This window comes from Bos javanicus, chromosome 22, assembly GCF_032452875.1.
Source record: "Bos javanicus breed banteng chromosome 22, ARS-OSU_banteng_1.0, whole genome shotgun sequence".
NCBI lineage: Eukaryota > Metazoa > Chordata > Mammalia > Artiodactyla > Bovidae > Bos > Bos javanicus.
This window is the reverse complement of record NC_083889.1, coordinates 29,128,770-29,145,414: the sequence shown is the minus strand read 5'-3', so window position 1 is coordinate 29,145,414 and position 16,645 is coordinate 29,128,770. Positions and strand designations below refer to the sequence as shown.

General features: G+C 44.5%; 1 long non-coding RNA gene across 1 annotated transcript in view; it reads right to left on the bottom strand.

Annotated features, from left to right (window-relative positions):
- LOC133235209 (uncharacterized) overlaps positions 1-9,381 on the bottom strand; it is a 75,525-nt gene extending 66,144 nt beyond the window's left edge. Inside the window, exon 1 of the long non-coding RNA XR_009732478.1 lies at positions 7,082-9,381. This is a non-coding gene — a long non-coding RNA (uncharacterized LOC133235209). The remainder of the gene's footprint in view (positions 1-7,081) is intronic.
- Between the last annotated feature and the right edge of the window lie 7,264 nt (positions 9,382-16,645).

Sequence of the window (16,645 nt, the reverse complement as noted above, 5' to 3'; positions counted from 1 at the left end):
CCTCTTCTGATTCCTACTCAGTAAATTATAATCACATTCCAGACCTACTCCTAATTCCCAATGAATCAGCTGCAGTTTTGGACATTCTGGCCCTCCTTAATTTCAGAGTTGCCGATAGTTTCGTGGTCTTTCTTAAAGATAGGGCGGCAGACTGTATGTTGTTCCCCTCAATCTAAGCAGTGCTCCTTTCAGTATAAAGACTTCCCAGAGGAAGACTATACTTCCCAACTTCCTGTGTAGCTCTGTATGGCTATTAGACTAAGTTCCAGCTGGAAAGGGTAATGTTGATACCCATTCTGGATCTTGTCTTTAGAAGAAAACAGAGGTGTCTTCCTGGTTCCTTTCCCCCTTCTTGCTGGTTGAGGTCAGAAACAGACTCACACATGGAAGGCATGTGGTGAGACTGGAGTCATCCAACCAATCCTGAATTGCCACCTCTGGACTATGACAGGAGAGAGACATAATTGTACCTTGTGTAAGCCACTGAAGCTTGGAATCTCTCTGTTCAGCTGCTTACCCTGTTTCTTAACTAATACAGATGGCTACCCTGTAACCAGAGGGTATAAATTTTACTTTAGGCAACTCTTGTCACAACTTTATTTCCAAAAACCTGGGGTAGCCCCCCTCGTCACCTTCTTGTCCCAAATGACACCTGTGAATCCATGCAATGTGGTCACTTTGATGATGTGCCTATTCATGGCTATAAACTCAAGAATCATTTTGTCAGGCAGAAATTTCTCAGTTGAGCACCCTATGCCAATATTTTCCCTTAAAAGTCAAATGACAAGGAGGATCTGGAAACACCTGAGAGCACTGGGATGTATTCCTATTTTTCCAAATCCTTAGCGTTTGCATCTTGATTCTTGCTTGGAAAGAGCATTTTCCACCAAGAGCCAATAGCTCTGCCAACACCAGCAGACGTACTCCATTACAACTAATAATGGGACTCAAGCACTTCAGAAGCTTTTACTAATTGAGCCGCTAAATATCTCTATGAAGTAGGTAACCATTATCGTCCCCAATTACTGTCAAGAAGCTGAGTTGCAGAGACATTAAGTGGCTTGCCTGGATCATGCAGTGGCATCGCAAGCAGATTAAGTTCCCGGGTGGAGCCTGAATTTCAACCCCAATCAAGGGAACTAGAATTGGCTTGGAAGTTGGGAGACCTGTATTCTACCATTAACCACTGAATAGAAGTCATTTCCTGTTTCTGTGCGTGCATGTGTGTGAGTGTTGGGGGTGGGGTCTGAATAATCTATCCACCCTCTGTGGTTTTTCCCACTGAAGGCTGAAGAGGAGTTTCCCTGGAAACAACAGACATCCCACTGCTGATTCTCCCAGAAAGTCGTTAATCCTAAGACCCAGAAATAAAGACTTAAGAGAAAATAACCTCTTTATAGGACCAAGACTCAGAGGTGAAGATAGGATAAAGTATGGTCTCCAGGGTGTTCACTGGCGCTGGGAGATGGGCCTAGGACACAGCAGGAGGGAGGGGTGGGAATTCAGGGCTCCTTTCCAGGCCAAACTGCAGACATGGAAGAAGGTGACAACTGGAAGACAGCCCAGTCTGACGGTGACTGCCTCATGTCAAGTTTATGGAGTGACAGGGCGAGGCCAGCAGTCCTGAGAGGAAAAACATGGGGGACTTGTGCCCAAGGAGGAGCAAAGCAGCACCCTGGGAAGTATTCTCAATCAACAAGGAAACCGAGGAGAACAGATGCCCTGCCAAGAGTCCATTGTGAGCTAAGCCATCATAATTTGGGAACAAACTGAAGCCACAGGCTGTGTGACCTAGGACAAACAGGTATCTGGGAAAGGAGCCTGTCCATGTGGCTTCCCTCTCGAACTCCACTTTTTTCTTTTCCTTTTTGTCTGTACCATGTGGCATGCAAGATCTTATTTCCCAGACCAGGTATCAAACCTGGGACCCTGTAGTAGAAACTCAAGTCCTAACCACTGGATGGCCAAGGAAGTCCCCTCAGATTCTTTCTCATTGAGATGCAAGAGCCACAGTCCAGGGCTGCTGGGAATCCAGCTCCAAGGTCCCTGGGCAAGAGTGAGTTAAGTTTCACTCCCCTACAATCCATCCACACTGGCCCTGGCATTTTCGCCACTGGCCCCAGGTTGTAGGTGACTGGCTAAGGTTGAGTTTAGGGCAGACGGCCTTTAGTGATAAGAGTTTGGTTAATTATCACACAGAGAAAATGGAGGGTCCTGTGGTCTGTCTGTTTCCCATACCTATTTCAAATGAATTAAATTTTGGCTAACTCATTGCAAGGTACACTTCACTGCATTTTGACAAATATCACCACCATGCCAATCAAGATCTAAGACATTCCCAATTGCATGGAAAGTTCCCTCAAGCCCTTTCCAGTCAATCCCCCCACCTTCCAACAAGCAAGCAATATTCTGATTTTTTATCATCTTTGTTTAGACTTGTCTGTTGTAAAACTTGTTATAAATAGAACCATACTGTATGTACTCTCTCTAGATCTGTTTTTAATATGCAAATGATGTTTTCAATTACTTGCCATGAGTAAACATGTCACACCGAGAAGATCCAGTGCATTGATCCTGTGGCTGTGCATCACCCTCAGCACACCTGAATGCCCTGATATGAGTTTACATAGCAGAAATATGTGAACCTCAGTTGTTTGCTTAGCAGCGGCCAGGTGAATCTCTCCTTCCCCCACTCTGAAGTCCTGAAACCTCAGGCCTTACCGCCTTCCAACTCTTCTCCACCAGCCCCAGCACCGAGTAATGACTGTACCCTGAGGGTCCTGGCATCCTGAGAGGTTCTATTTTTGGCTAGAATAACAATTCCCAATGCAGAAATAGAGCTGTTACAGCTTAATAGCTAATAATAATATTAGCTACCATTTACTGAAGGCTCTCCAAGACCCGCTTATGTTTGCATACAATATCTCATGTAATTTTCACAGCTTTCACCCTACTTCCACCCCAGGTATTATCTCTATTTTACAAATGAGGAAGCTAAGGCTCAGAGAGGTTAGAATGGCACTTCCAATATGTTAATGGGCAAATGATTCATCTGGAGTTCTTATTAAAATGCAGATCCTTATTCAGTACATCCAGGGCTGGCTTGAGCATCTGTACCTTGTAAAAATTCCCAATTGATGGTAATGGTACTGGTTCATGGATTACATCTGAAGTAGCGAGATGTACTGGCTAAAGTCAACTACCAGCAAAGGGAAAACCTAAGAAATTAACTCTGAACATCTGCCTCCAAAGCTGGTGCTTTTAACAGTTTTGTTTATGTAGCGGGGAAAAGAAGAGAAAAACAGGCTGAATTCCTGTTTTAGGAGGCGAGTGTTTTTGTTTAGCAAAACACCTTGATGACTATATATAAAATAGATAACTCATAAGGACTTATTGTATAACACAGAGAATTCTATTCAATACTCTGTAATGACCTATATGCAAAAAGAATCCAAAAAAGAATAGATTTATGTATATGTACAACTGATTCACAAACTACAATGTATTCCTTAGTTTCATCTTTTCCACCTTTATCTTTCCCAAGGAAGAGTTCAGTTCAGTTCAGTCGCTCAGTCATGTCCGACTCTTTGCGACCCCATGAATCGCAGCACGCCAGGCCTCCCTGTCCATCACCAACTCCCGGAGTTCACCCAGACTCACGTCCATCGAGTCAGTGATGCCATCCAGCCATCTCATCCTCTGTCATCCCCTTCTCCTCCTGCCCCCAATCCCTCCCAGCATCAGAGTCTTTTCCAATGAGTCAACTCTTTGCATGAGGTGGCCAAAGTACTGGAGTTTCAGCTTTAGCATCATTCCTTCCAAAGAAATCCCAGGGCTGATCTCCTTCAGAATGGACTGGTTGGATCTCCTTGCAGTCCAAGGGACTCTCAAGAGTCTTCTCCAACACCACAGTTCAAAAGCATCAATTCTTCAGCGCTCAGTCTTCTTCACAATCCAACTCTCATATCCATACATGACAGGGTAGTCTTGGCCTAAAACCATCTCCTCAACACCATCCAACACTATAGGTTACCTGTGCCTGGCACATGCTTGCTGGCATAGTTTCCCTTCTACCTTTACTTCTTCCCATATTTAGAACACAGCTCAAGGCCCTACCATATCTTTGACAGTTCCTTCTCTAATTTGTAAGATGAAGCTCAAACTCAATGGCATTGCTCTATGACATACTCCACACATACGGCCTCAGGGCACAAAGCAGCTACCTGTCAAGAATTTTATGGAAGCTAGAGGGTTGGGGGTGCTTCCCAGGTGGCATTAGTGGTAAAGAACCCACTCCTGCCAATGCAGGAGACTCAGATGCAGTTTCAATTCCAGGGTTGGGAAGGTCCCCTGGAGGAGGAGATGTTAACCTGCTTCAGTATACTTGCCTGAAAAGTTGCATGTACAAGACGAGCCTGGTGGTCTATAGTCCATGGGGTCACAAAGAGTCGGACACAACTAAGCAGACATACACACATGTAGAGCCTCCTGGATAATTCCTTGGCTCCTTGATAGCACTGCTTCCTTGAGCCTCAGGGCTTCTGAAGCTATAGGAAAAAACCAAGATCCAAATTCCAAATAATACCTGCCTTTCTGTTATCACTTAGCTTAGAACAAAGACTCAATGGATATGAGTTTGAGCAAACTCTGAGAGATAGTGAAGGACAGGGAAGCCTGGTGTGTTGCAGTCCATGAGGTTACAAAGAGTCGGACATGACTTAGTGACTGAACAACAAGAACAAAGACAAAGGCATGGTGGTTCCTTTTTGATAAATGCCTCAAGGTGATGTCTTCTGTCTACCCTGAATGAATTAATCATGTATAGCCACATGAAGCATATTAAGGTACAAGCATATTAACTCCTAAGTCATTTATGATGGAAAAGAGTTAGAAACCATCTAAATATCAATATGACATTGGTTAAACAATTAATAGTATATACATATAGCCATTATGCAGCTCTTATGCAGGAATTACTATGCAAGCAAGAAAAATAGTAGAGAAAAATATTGAACGATGGGAGAAAATAAGATATATTGCTAAGGGGTAACATCAAGCTGGTTTTAGAAAAGGCAGAGGAACCAGGGATCAAATTGCCAACATCCACTAGATCATCGAAAAAGCAAGAGAGTTCCAGAAAAACATCTATTTCTGCTTTATTGACTATGCCAAAGCCTGTGACTGTGTGGATCACAATAAACTGTGGAAAATTCTGAAAGAGATGGGAATACCAGACCACCTGATCTGCCTCTTGAGAAACCTATATGCAGGTCAGGAAGCAACAGTTAGAACTGGACACGGAACAACAGACTGGTTCCAAATAGGAAAAGGAGTACGTCAAGGCTGTATATTGTCACCCTGCTTATTCAACTTCTATGCAGAGTACATCATGAGAAACACTGGGCTGGAAGAAGCACAAGCTGGAATCAAGATTGCCAGGAGAAATATCAATAACCTCAGACATGCAGATGACACCACCCTAATGGCAGAAAGTGAAGAGGAACTAAAGAGCCTCTTGATGAAAGTGAAAGAGGAGAGTGAAAAAGTTGGCTTAAAGCTCAACATTCAGAAAACGAAGATCATGGCATCTGGTCCCATCACTTCACGGCAATTAGATGGGGAAACAGTGGAAATAGTGTCAGACTTTATTTTGGGGGTCTCCAAAATCACTGCAAATGGTGACTGCAGCCATGAAATTAAAAGACGCTTACTCCTTGGAAGGAAAGTTATGACCAACCTAGATAGCATATTCAAAAGCAGAAATATTACTTTGCCAACAAAGGTCTGGCTAGTCAAGGCTATGGTTTTTCCTGTGGTCATGTATGGATGTGAGAGTTGGACTGTGAAGAAAGCTGAGCACCAAAGAACTGATGCTTTTGAACTGTGGTGTTGGAGAAGACTCTTGAGAGTCCCTTGGACTGCAAGGAGATCCAACCAGTCCATCCTAAAGGAGACCAGTCCTGGGTGTTCATTGGAAGGACTGGTGCTGAGGCTGAAACTCCAATACTTTGGCCACCTCATGCCAAGAGTTGACTCATTGGAAAAGACCCTGATACTAGGAGGGATTGGGGGCAGGAGGAAAGGGGGACAACAGAGCATGAGATGGCTGGATGGCATCATCAACTCAATGCACATGAGTTTGGGTGAACTCTGGGAGTTGATGATGGACAGGGAGGCCTGGCATGCTGCGATTCATAGGGTCACAGAGTCGGACACAACTGAGCGACTGAACTGAACTGAACTGAACATAGTAAAATCCTATTTTTAATTAAAAAAAATTTGTACACACACTGCTATAGTCTGAACTGTCTCTCCAAAATTTATATTGAAGGCCTAACCCCTAATATTTACTAAATTGGACGACAGGGCCTGCAAGGAGGTAATTAAGGTTAACTGAGGTCATAGGACTGGGACTCTGACACAACAGGATTAATTCCTCCTGAAAAGAGCAACCAGAGAATTCATTTTCTCTCCACCAGGCGATCACACAGTGAGATGGTAGCTGTCTGTCTACAAGCCCAGTACAGGGCTCTTATTAGAACCCAACTATCCTGATCTCAGAATCCTAGCCTCCAAAACTATGAGAAAATACACTTCTGTTCTTAAAGCCACTGAGTATATGGCATTTTGTTTCAACAGCCTGAGAAGACTAATATGCACATATACATAGATGACATAAGACAATGTTAACAGAGATTATCTCTGTGAAGAGGATTACTGATGACTTTAGTTTTTTCTTTAAATGTTTTCTAGACTTTGTTACAATGAACCAGATCTATTTTTATTAATGCATAAAACCAATGTTATCTTTATATGAAAAGACCCTGATGCTGGGAAATACTGAAGGCAGGAGAAGGGGACGAAAGAGGATGAGATGGTTGGATGGCATCACTGACTCAATGGACATGAGTTTGAGTAAACTCTGGGAGTTGGTGATGGACAGGGAGGCCTGGCATGCTGCAGTCCATGGGGTCTCAAAGAGTCGGACATGACTAAGTGACTGAATTGAACAGAAGTGAAGGAATGGACTTCCCTGGTGGCTCAGATGGTAAAGAATCCGCCTGCAATGCAGGAGACCTACCTGGGTTCAATCCTTGGATTGGGAAGATCCCCTGAAGAAGGAAATGGCTACCCACTCCAGTATTCTGGCCTGGAGAATTCCATAAACAGAGGAGCCTGGCACCAGCACCAGACATGCAGTGGTTTCTAAGTTACAGTTTGTTGAGAGAATTCTAAAATACGAGGTCTCTCTCCAGACAGTCCATGGAGTCGCAAAGAGTCGGACACGACTGAGCGACTTTCACTTTCACCGAAGAAATTAATGGTTTTATATTCCTTTTGCTAACCTGTACTTCCTAAAATTCTACAAGTATATATTAATTTCATTTTTATAGTTTTATAGTTTCATTTTATATTTTGACAATTTCAAAGAGATTGTCCCCCTCCATGTGAAATCAACCATATGAATGCATGAAGTTTTGTGTGTGTGTGTGTGTGTGTGGGTGCACATATGTGTGTGTGTGAGAGAGAGAGAAGGAGAGAGACCTCATATTTTAGAATTCTCTCAACAAACTGTAACTGAGAAACCACTGAGGTCTGGTGCTGGGCTAAATTTTTTTCTTTAGCGCAGTAATAGTTTTCTATTTGTATAACAATCTTGTGACAAATTTTTCAGCTTAAAACAACGTACACTTGGCTCCCAGTTTCCATGTGTCGGGAGTCCTGACTTGACTTAGCTGGGTCCTATGTCTGGGTCTTGCCAGGGTGCAAACAATATGTTAGCCAGGGCTGAGGTTTCATTAGAGGTTTGACTGGGGAAGGATCTGCTTTTGTGCTTCTTCAGGTTGTTGGCAGAAATCAGTTTCTTGTCATTTATCAATAGAAGTAAAGGTTTCAGTTTCTTGCTAACTGTTGGCCAGAGGCCACCCTCAGCTCCTAGAGGACTACATGAGGTATCATGGGGTGTCATTCCCACACAGGGTTCCCCAACCTGGATTCTTGTTTCCTCCAAGCAAGTAAGGGATGCAGAGATTGTAGCAACATCTATGTACTGTAATCATGTACATTCTGTCACCGGGCTGTGTTCTATTGGTTAGAAGCAAGTCACAAGTTCTGCCCACATTCAAGGGAGAGCATCACACAGGACACAACCAGAGGTGAATTGCAGGGCCACCTTAAGCATTGGTCACAAACACTGTATTTAATTTTATTTATCATATGTGACACATTTAAAAAAATGAAATAATGGAAGATTTTTTTTCCTATTCTCTCCTAGAGACTTATTTTCACAGGGCTTTAATTCTTTTTTTTTTTTTTTTAATGTTTTGAGACTTTTACTCATATTATATTTATTTTACAATATAAAATTTTTAATGATGTATAAATACACCTACAGAGAAGAGAACAAATCATAAATGCATATACTGTTAGATGACTTTTCATATCCACCTTACCAGGACTCAGATCAGCACATTCCCAGGAAGCCCCCTCCTGCTTCCTGGCAGTCACTGTGCACCCCACCCACTAAAGGTGCCCACTCTACTGGCAGAGCTGCACTTGTCTTCTCCTCTAACTTTTTCATGCCTGCCGGCCTCACTTATGAAATCATCCCCCAACAGGGATTTTCAGGCTTAGGAACAAGACCTGCTCAGCCAACCAGGACTGACAAGAACCTCTGCTGCTGCGGCTGCGGCTGCTGCTGCTGCTGCTAAGTCGCTTCAGTCGTGTCCGCTACAGACCTGGTACTGATAGAAATGATGCTCTGGCTCAAACAGGATTGAGCTGCTGGAATTTGCAGCTTGATGGCATCCTCTCCACGAGATAATTGGAAGAAAAAACCCGTGTTCAAGGGACTCAAAGGCTAAGAAAGGAAAAGCTGCTGCCTGGTGCTCCTTTGCTCCCTGAAATAAGTCTCTGCTTCTGGACTCAAGTGAATCACTTTCCAGGGATGTAAAGAAAACCTGCAGATGCGATTGGGAAACTCAGAATTCTCTAAAGCAGCACTCTCCAATAGAAATATAATGCAAGCACATTATGCAATTTAAATTTTTCTGGGACTTCCCTGGTGGTACAGTGGGTAAGAATCCTCCTGCCAACGCAGGGGACGTCAGTTTGATCCCTGATCTGGGAAGATTTCACATGCCTCGGAGTAACTAAGCCCATAAGCCATAATGATTGAGCCCACATGCTGCAGCTACTGACGTCTGTGTGCCCAGAGTCCATGCTCGGTAACAAAGAGAAGCCACTGCAACGAGAAGCCTGTGCACCACAATGAAGAGCAGTCCGTGCTTGTGCAGCTAGGGAAGGCCCATGAGCAGCAGTGAAGACCCAGTATAACCAAAAATACAGAAATATTAAAAATTTCTGGTTGCTGCATGAAACAAAGAGTAAATAAGATTTAACCATTTTAATAATTAAATATTAATTAATAATTTAATTTCAATATTTTAATTAAACACAACATGAATGATATCATTATAACCTATAATCAGTATGAAATTATGAATGGGATGTTGATATTGAAAAGCAATGAAATATTTTACCTTTTTTTTTGCACTAAATCTCTAAAATCCAGTGCTTTAAGTCTAGTATTTTACACGTCAGTTCAGAGTAGTCACATTTCAACATCTCAGAAGCATATGTGGTTAATGGCTACCATGTAGGAAAATGAAGTTTTAAAGAATCAAGAAGAGATGCCAGGACATAAGCAAAAAAAAAAAAAAAAAAATCCAATTTAAAAAATTCTCCAAGAGTGGGTTGTAATGATATGCAAGAAGCAAACATGCATTCATTTATTAAATAATTTTTGCATGCAGAGGACAGAAAGAAGAACTCTGCCCTCAAGGACCTCATCATCTAGCAAGAGAGCAAGACCTGAATGAATTATTATAACATCAGGTGGCAGATATAGTGCCAGAGACAATCACAAGGGAACAGAGAGATGCACCATCCTCTGGAGAAGAAGGCTGGAGAACAGGGCCCTAATATCACCATCCATTACAACTGGTTAAGGTCTCTGATGTTCTCATCATTCATGAAATTCTCATCATCTCAGGAGTTCTGCATCATGAAAATAACCTGGTTAAAATGCAAATTCCTATTCAGGCAGGGAGAACACATAAATGCATGCATGCCCATTTACATGCATTACTTTTTGAAACCAGATTTATTTGTGTTATTTGGCAGAAAACAAAGCTGGGGGTATGAGACAAAAGACGAAAGACTTAAATATGGAGCTTCTAGAAGGCTTCTAAGATAAAATAGGCAAAGGAGAAAGGGAGCAGTGAGAGATTAAGGTGTCAGGAAGAAAGGCAGGAAACTGCCCAACTCTGAGCTTTGGGAAACTATTCCAGACTAATGTCTTTTGTTATCCTAATGTGTGATCACCCAGAGGTCCTCAAAATGTGACCCTCAGACCTCCTGCAACAGATTCACCGGCATATACTACTAAAAATGCACAGTCCTGGCCCCATCCTAGACCACCTCTGGCAGAAAGTATTACTGTTCCTTCTCTCCTCTAAGATGATTATTTGCTCCTTCTTTCCTCTAAGATAATTATTCACCTTTGATATGAGTGGTGTGTCCCCTAATGGGGCTATTTCTTCTGTGTCCTTAAGTGAAGAAAGTATGGCAGACTGACTGATACAATAAAAAATATTACTGTTTCACATTATGGTCAACATGTAATGTGAGTGAGAAATAACTTTTTCTTGTTATAAGCCATTGAGATATGGGGAGTTATTTGTTACTGCACCATAACCAAGCCAAAGCTGCCTAATACACCTACCGAATAAAAATTTCCAGAGGAGACAGTGGATCCGAGCAATCTGCATTTTAACATGCTCCCTGTGAGACCCTCATTCTCATGAATAACATCTGAGCAAAGAATCCTCTTTGGGAAGTGAGGCTTTTATCAGCTTGAGAGATGAATGCTGCCCACAAAATAGACATTTAGAGTTTTAGGTTTCAGTAGTACTCTTGCCTGGAAAACCCCATGGACGGAGGAGCCTGGTGGGCTGCAGTCCATGGGGTCGTGAAGAGTTGGACACGACTGAGCGACTTCACTTTCACTTTTCACATTCATGCATTGGAGAAGGAAATGGCAACCCACTCCAGTGTTCTTGCCTGGAGAATCCCAGGGACGGGGAAGCCTGGTGGGCTGCCGTCAATGGGGTCACACAGAGTCAGATACGACTGAAGTGACTTAGCAGAGAGCAGAGAGAGTACAGCATACATATGAATCTTAATTCCTCAGTCTGTCACAGTCCTAGAAATTAAGGAAAACTAAAGCAAGTTAGCTCAGGTAGATGGGCTTCCCTGATAGCTCAGTTGGTAAAGAATCCGCCTGCAATGCAGGAAACCCTAGTTTAATTCCTGGGGCAGGAAAATCTGCTGGAGAAGGAATAAGCTACTCACTCCAGTTTTCTTGGGCTTCCCTTATGGCTCAGCTGGTAAAGAATCCACCTGCAATGTGGGAGACCTGGGTTTGATCCCTGAGTTGGGAAGATCCCCTGGAGAAGGAAAAGGCTGCCCACTCCAGTATTGTGGCCTTGAGAATTCCATGGACTGTATAGTCCATTGGGTCACAAAGAGTCAGACACAACTGAGCGACTTTCACTTTCAAAGCAAGGTAGAGGCAGTCTCAGCAGCTCATCGGCAAGCATTTATTTGAGTATCCTGCTTTATAAAAGGCACTGGGCCAGATGCTGTAGGTGAATTCCTTGCACCAACACTGAAAGTCCCCAATCCTCCAAGACTTTTCATCCATGAGGCCCTGACAGTGCCAGTTTTGTCTCTCAGAATTGGGCAGAAATGGGCTTCCTGGTCCTGTGATGAACAGGAGCTTTGGTAGGAGGGTGAGGAAAATTCTACTGAGAAGTTCAGAGTGGGTCCCACCCTCCCTCTCCCACAAACACACACTGGAAGGAGGTTCAGCCTCCAGGGCTCCAGCCTGGTCCCCCCACTCCACTATTTCCGACCTGCATGTGGGAAACCCTAGGCGACACCACTGTAGCCCCAGCAAGCTGGGATGGGGGAGGTACAGTCTGTCAGGAGGGCTTGGGGTGACAGCGGTGGGCTCCAACCTGGATCCCAGGAAGTCTGTGGGGACAGAGGGAAGGGAAGAAATCAGCTTACATTTGGGTTTGTTTCCCAGGCTTTCAAGTCAGAGTGAAGCAAAACTCTAGCCTCCTCCTTCTATTCTCGCAGCTCTTTTGATCTGTCCAGCCCTCCACACGCAGGTGCAGAGTGGATGGAAGCACCTGGGGCTTAGGACCCCAGGTCAGAACCATTCAGCTCCTCATTCTTCTTAACGAAAACCCTGAGAAAAATCTAAAGTTTTACTAACCAAAAAGAAGCATGTGAAAACACCTTGGGAGTTAAAGATTCTCCTCAGTCAGGGGTACACGCATGGAGCTTAGCAGGAAAACGGCAGACAGTGGTTCAAATTCCGAATGTGTCCCTCTCCTTTCAAGGACCTTGGGCAGGGTCTCTACTGCCCTGATCTGCCTCAGTTTCTCCCTCTAATGGTGGGGAGAAGGGTGGTGGTGACAGCACCCACTGCTCCTGGAGCTGTTGGGAGAATCCATTGAGATGATGCATGTAAAGCATTCAGCACAGTGCCTGGCGCTCAGGAGGGGTTTCATTAATTTTTTTTTTTTTACTAATTTATTTTTTTTTAATCATCAGTAAAAAAAAACACTGCATGAGAGAATGAGGGTGGACCTTCAGCTCTGAAAACCCCTCGAGTGTGTGCCCTGTGGCCTTTGTTGGAGACCGTTCCAGCAGGTGTGGAAGAAATTCCCACTGACTGCGCTACCGAGGACGCTAACCCGGACAGCACGAGCTGCAGAGGCAACCACTGAGCCCTCGGTGGGGCTGAGTAGCAGGAGGAGGGGACTCATCATCATCTGAAACTGTCCCAGGGAAGCCACCTTGCCAAGAGGCCACCGGAGTGTTGGGGAGAGATGTGGGCCTTCCTGGGGCTGCGTCATCTGGCAAAGAGCAGCTGGTCCCCACCCTCACCTCTTCCCACCCATCCCACATGTACAGACCCTGATCCTGGGCACCTGGCCACTGTGGGCCTCCCTGTTCCTGCTCCCAGGGTCAGCCTAGGGTGCCTGGGTGATGGCTCAGTTGCAGCTGTGCACCCATCGTGGAATCAGGCTGTGGGGACCAGACACCCTCTCGAAGACACGTGGGGTGAGGTGTGTTATGTCAGGATGCAGGGGACACCTCGGGACTCTGAGGCTGGACCCTCAGGTGAACCAGGACATCCAAAGGCATGGACACTGGGGATGGGCTAAGGGTTGGGGGGTACAATCTCTTTCCCTCTGCTCCCCGCATCCCTGCTTGGTTCTCCCTCCTCTTCCCTCCCCTCCCAGACCCCTACCTTCCTCCCTTACCCTCCCAGGGTGATTAGTAGTCTGAATCTCCAAAGATGAGTTGGTTTCCTTGGACAGCTATAACAAGTCACTACAAACTTGATGGTTAAAATAAATAGCAATTGATGCCCTCACAGTTATGGAGTCTGGAAGTCTGAAATCAAGGTGTCTACAGGGGTGGTTCCTCCTGGAAGGTCTGAAGGATAATTCACTCCTCCCTTTCCTCCCAGTTTCTGGTGGCCAATCCTGGGCATTCCTTGGCTTCAGAGCACATCACCTCAATCTGCTGCTCTGCCTTCACATGGCCTTCCCCTCTGTGTGTCAAATCTCCCTCCACCAGTCATCAGATTTAGTGCCCTGCCTAATCTCAGGATTATCTCATCTTTAGATCTTTAACATAATTACATTGACAAAAACTCCTTTTCCAAATAAGGTTGTTTTGAGGTTCTGGGTGAGTATATATCTTTTTGGGGGGTGTGCTACTTAACCCACTAAACTCTCCCTTTTCTCTCCACTGGCCCAGTTTTTATTTCCATGCCCTTTCCCCACCTTTTCCTTCCTTTGCCTCTCCCTTTCCCTTCTCTCCCTCCTTCCTTCCCTCCACCACTCTCTCCCCTCATCTCTCTACTGACCACAACGTCATGTAACTTTATAGAGCTGATATCCAGCAACAGCTAGTCTAGAATTCTTAATTAAAAATTCTTGGGAAAAAGGATTTGCCTGGGACAGCCTAGTCAGGTGGCCAATCAGATGTGGGCTGAGAGGCAAAGTTCATCACCAGATGGTTAGTTACCAGGTAGAGGCAGAATGACCTGGCCCCCATGGAAGGCTGTGGTGCCCTGATGGACCTGCCTCTAAATGGATCCAGTGTATGTGTCATCAGAACTGTCTGTCCAGTGCCTGTGGCTAACGGGGCATCAACAGAATTTCAAGATCCCTCTCTCTTGCTTGGATTTAATAAATCCACTCTGTCTGGAAACCCACTCTTTCTGGGGCTATATTTTAATGCCAGGAGGTGTAGCTTTTCTAACTTGCTTGACTTTAAGACTCACGTAGGGAAGGAAGATGTTTTGCTAAAAATGTAGATGATCGGGTGCCTTCTCTAGAATCTGCATTTTGACACTCTAGAAGATTCTTACAGTCAGTAAATTGTGGAAAATATCACCATAGGGTACAGTGTCTTTCCAATGTCAAAAATTCTCTTATTCCCCCAAAGTCTGTCCCCTAAGCACAAATTCCCTTGACCAACCTACAGAGAAAATTTAGTGAAATTGTGCAATGCCAGACTGGGAGTGTGGCATCTGTGTAGTTAAGAATGTGGGCTTTAGTGCTACTGCACAGACCTGAGCCTTCTGGCTGGTGACCCGGGGGCTCTGTGACTTATCTAAGCCTCACAATCATCTGTAAAGTGGGGATAGTAATAGTCTCATTGGTTTGTTGTGAAGATTAAAGACACGTGTAAACATTAGAGATTTTTTTGAGCACTCCCTCTGTTGAATGCTCAAGCTGGACCTCTCCCAAAGCAGCCAGCACTGCAGGTGGAGGCTGTGGCAGAGAATGAAGGACCTCATCCCTGGGGTTGGAACAGTGACTACAGCCGGCCAGGTAGCCAAATGAGACTTACCTGCACAGAATTGAGATTCTCTGAGGGAAGAGAAAGAGTGGGTGGCAAGGGATGAATACTGGGTTAGAAGAAACCATGCCTGCCACATCTTCAGGCATCTCAGAGTGCTTTGTTTATTTCTCCGGGCAAGAATACTGGAGTGGGTAGCCATTCTCTTCTCCAAGGGATCTTCCTGACCCAGGGATCGAACCCAGGTCTCCTGCATTACCGGCAGATTCTTTACCATCTGAGCCATCAGGGACGTCCTTAATTTTTGTTTAAGATTTGCAAGTTGAGAGAGTAGCACAGTGAGCCCCACGGACCACGGCCCAGCTGCAACAACCATCTTTCGCCATTCATATTTTGTTTCTTTCCCCTCCTCACCACCTTTGGCACCCACAACCTGGGAGTAGTATAAATCAATTGTTCCACTTTTGTTTTTTATTTCTTAAGTATCCTTTGTTTCTTAGAGCACTTATAGGTTCATGCTAAAATTGAAGGGAATGCAGAGATTTCCCTATAACCCCTGTCTCCTGTATACATAACCTCCCCCACTATCAACAACCCCCACCTGAGGGGTTCATTTGTACAATCAATGAAACTACATCCACATATTTTTATCACCCAGAGTCCATAGTTCACTAGGGTTCATTCTTAGTGTTGTGCACTCTGTGGGTTTGGACAACTGTATAGTGACATGTAACTGTTCTCCTTTTAAATGCCACAGTGTGTATTTCTGACAGATGCCACCTGCCATGACATGAGCCTTCTGATGGGATGTTGTGGAAAGCACTGGGCACCACCTACAAAGGAGCATTGCCACAAATGCTGAGCCTGAACTGAAGTAAGCTCTAGAGTTTACAGCAACTACAGGGAATGGTGGGGGCAGGGTATGTTCAAAATCACCACCGAGAAATAGTTAAATCTATAAGGGAGGACATTCTACAGGCCAGATAACCCAGTTTTCTCTTTTAACTAATGAATACCATAAAAAAGAAAGGAAAACTGCTATAGATTAAAACAGACTAATGAGACCTATCAACCAAATGTAATGTGGGGGTCAGGAGAAAAGTTAAGTTTTTATTGGGAATAACCCAATCATAAAGACAGAGATATTGGGCATTAAATGATAATAGAGGATTATTGTTAGTCTAGGGGGGTAGTTTATAATGGCATGGTGGTCATTATTATCATTTAGGGCCTCACCAGCGTTTCTGTTTCCACTCCAGCATTCCTGCCTGGGAAATCCCATGGACAGAGGAGCCTGGCGGGCTGTAGTCCATGGCGTTGAAAAAGTTGGACATGATTGAGCAACTAAACAACAATGATAAAAACAACCATAAAAGCATTTCTTTTGACCTCAACACACAGGACAGACTCAGAAGCAACCCGAGATCTTGGTCCCAGTGCGGGCTCCACCAGTACATCACTGGTTGTCAGGTATTGCACTCGGCATGGCTCAGCCTCAGCATCTTCGTTTGAAAAATGTGCAGGATGGAAGAGGTTTCATCTGCAGCCTCCCACCTCCTACCCCCAGCACCCTGACAATGTCAGTTCCAAGCTGACACCCTCCTGAAATCCAAGAGGTGTAGAACGGGGACCTGATGGTTTAGACAAACCATGCTTCTGTGTATGTATCACACTAACTTCACTGTTTCCA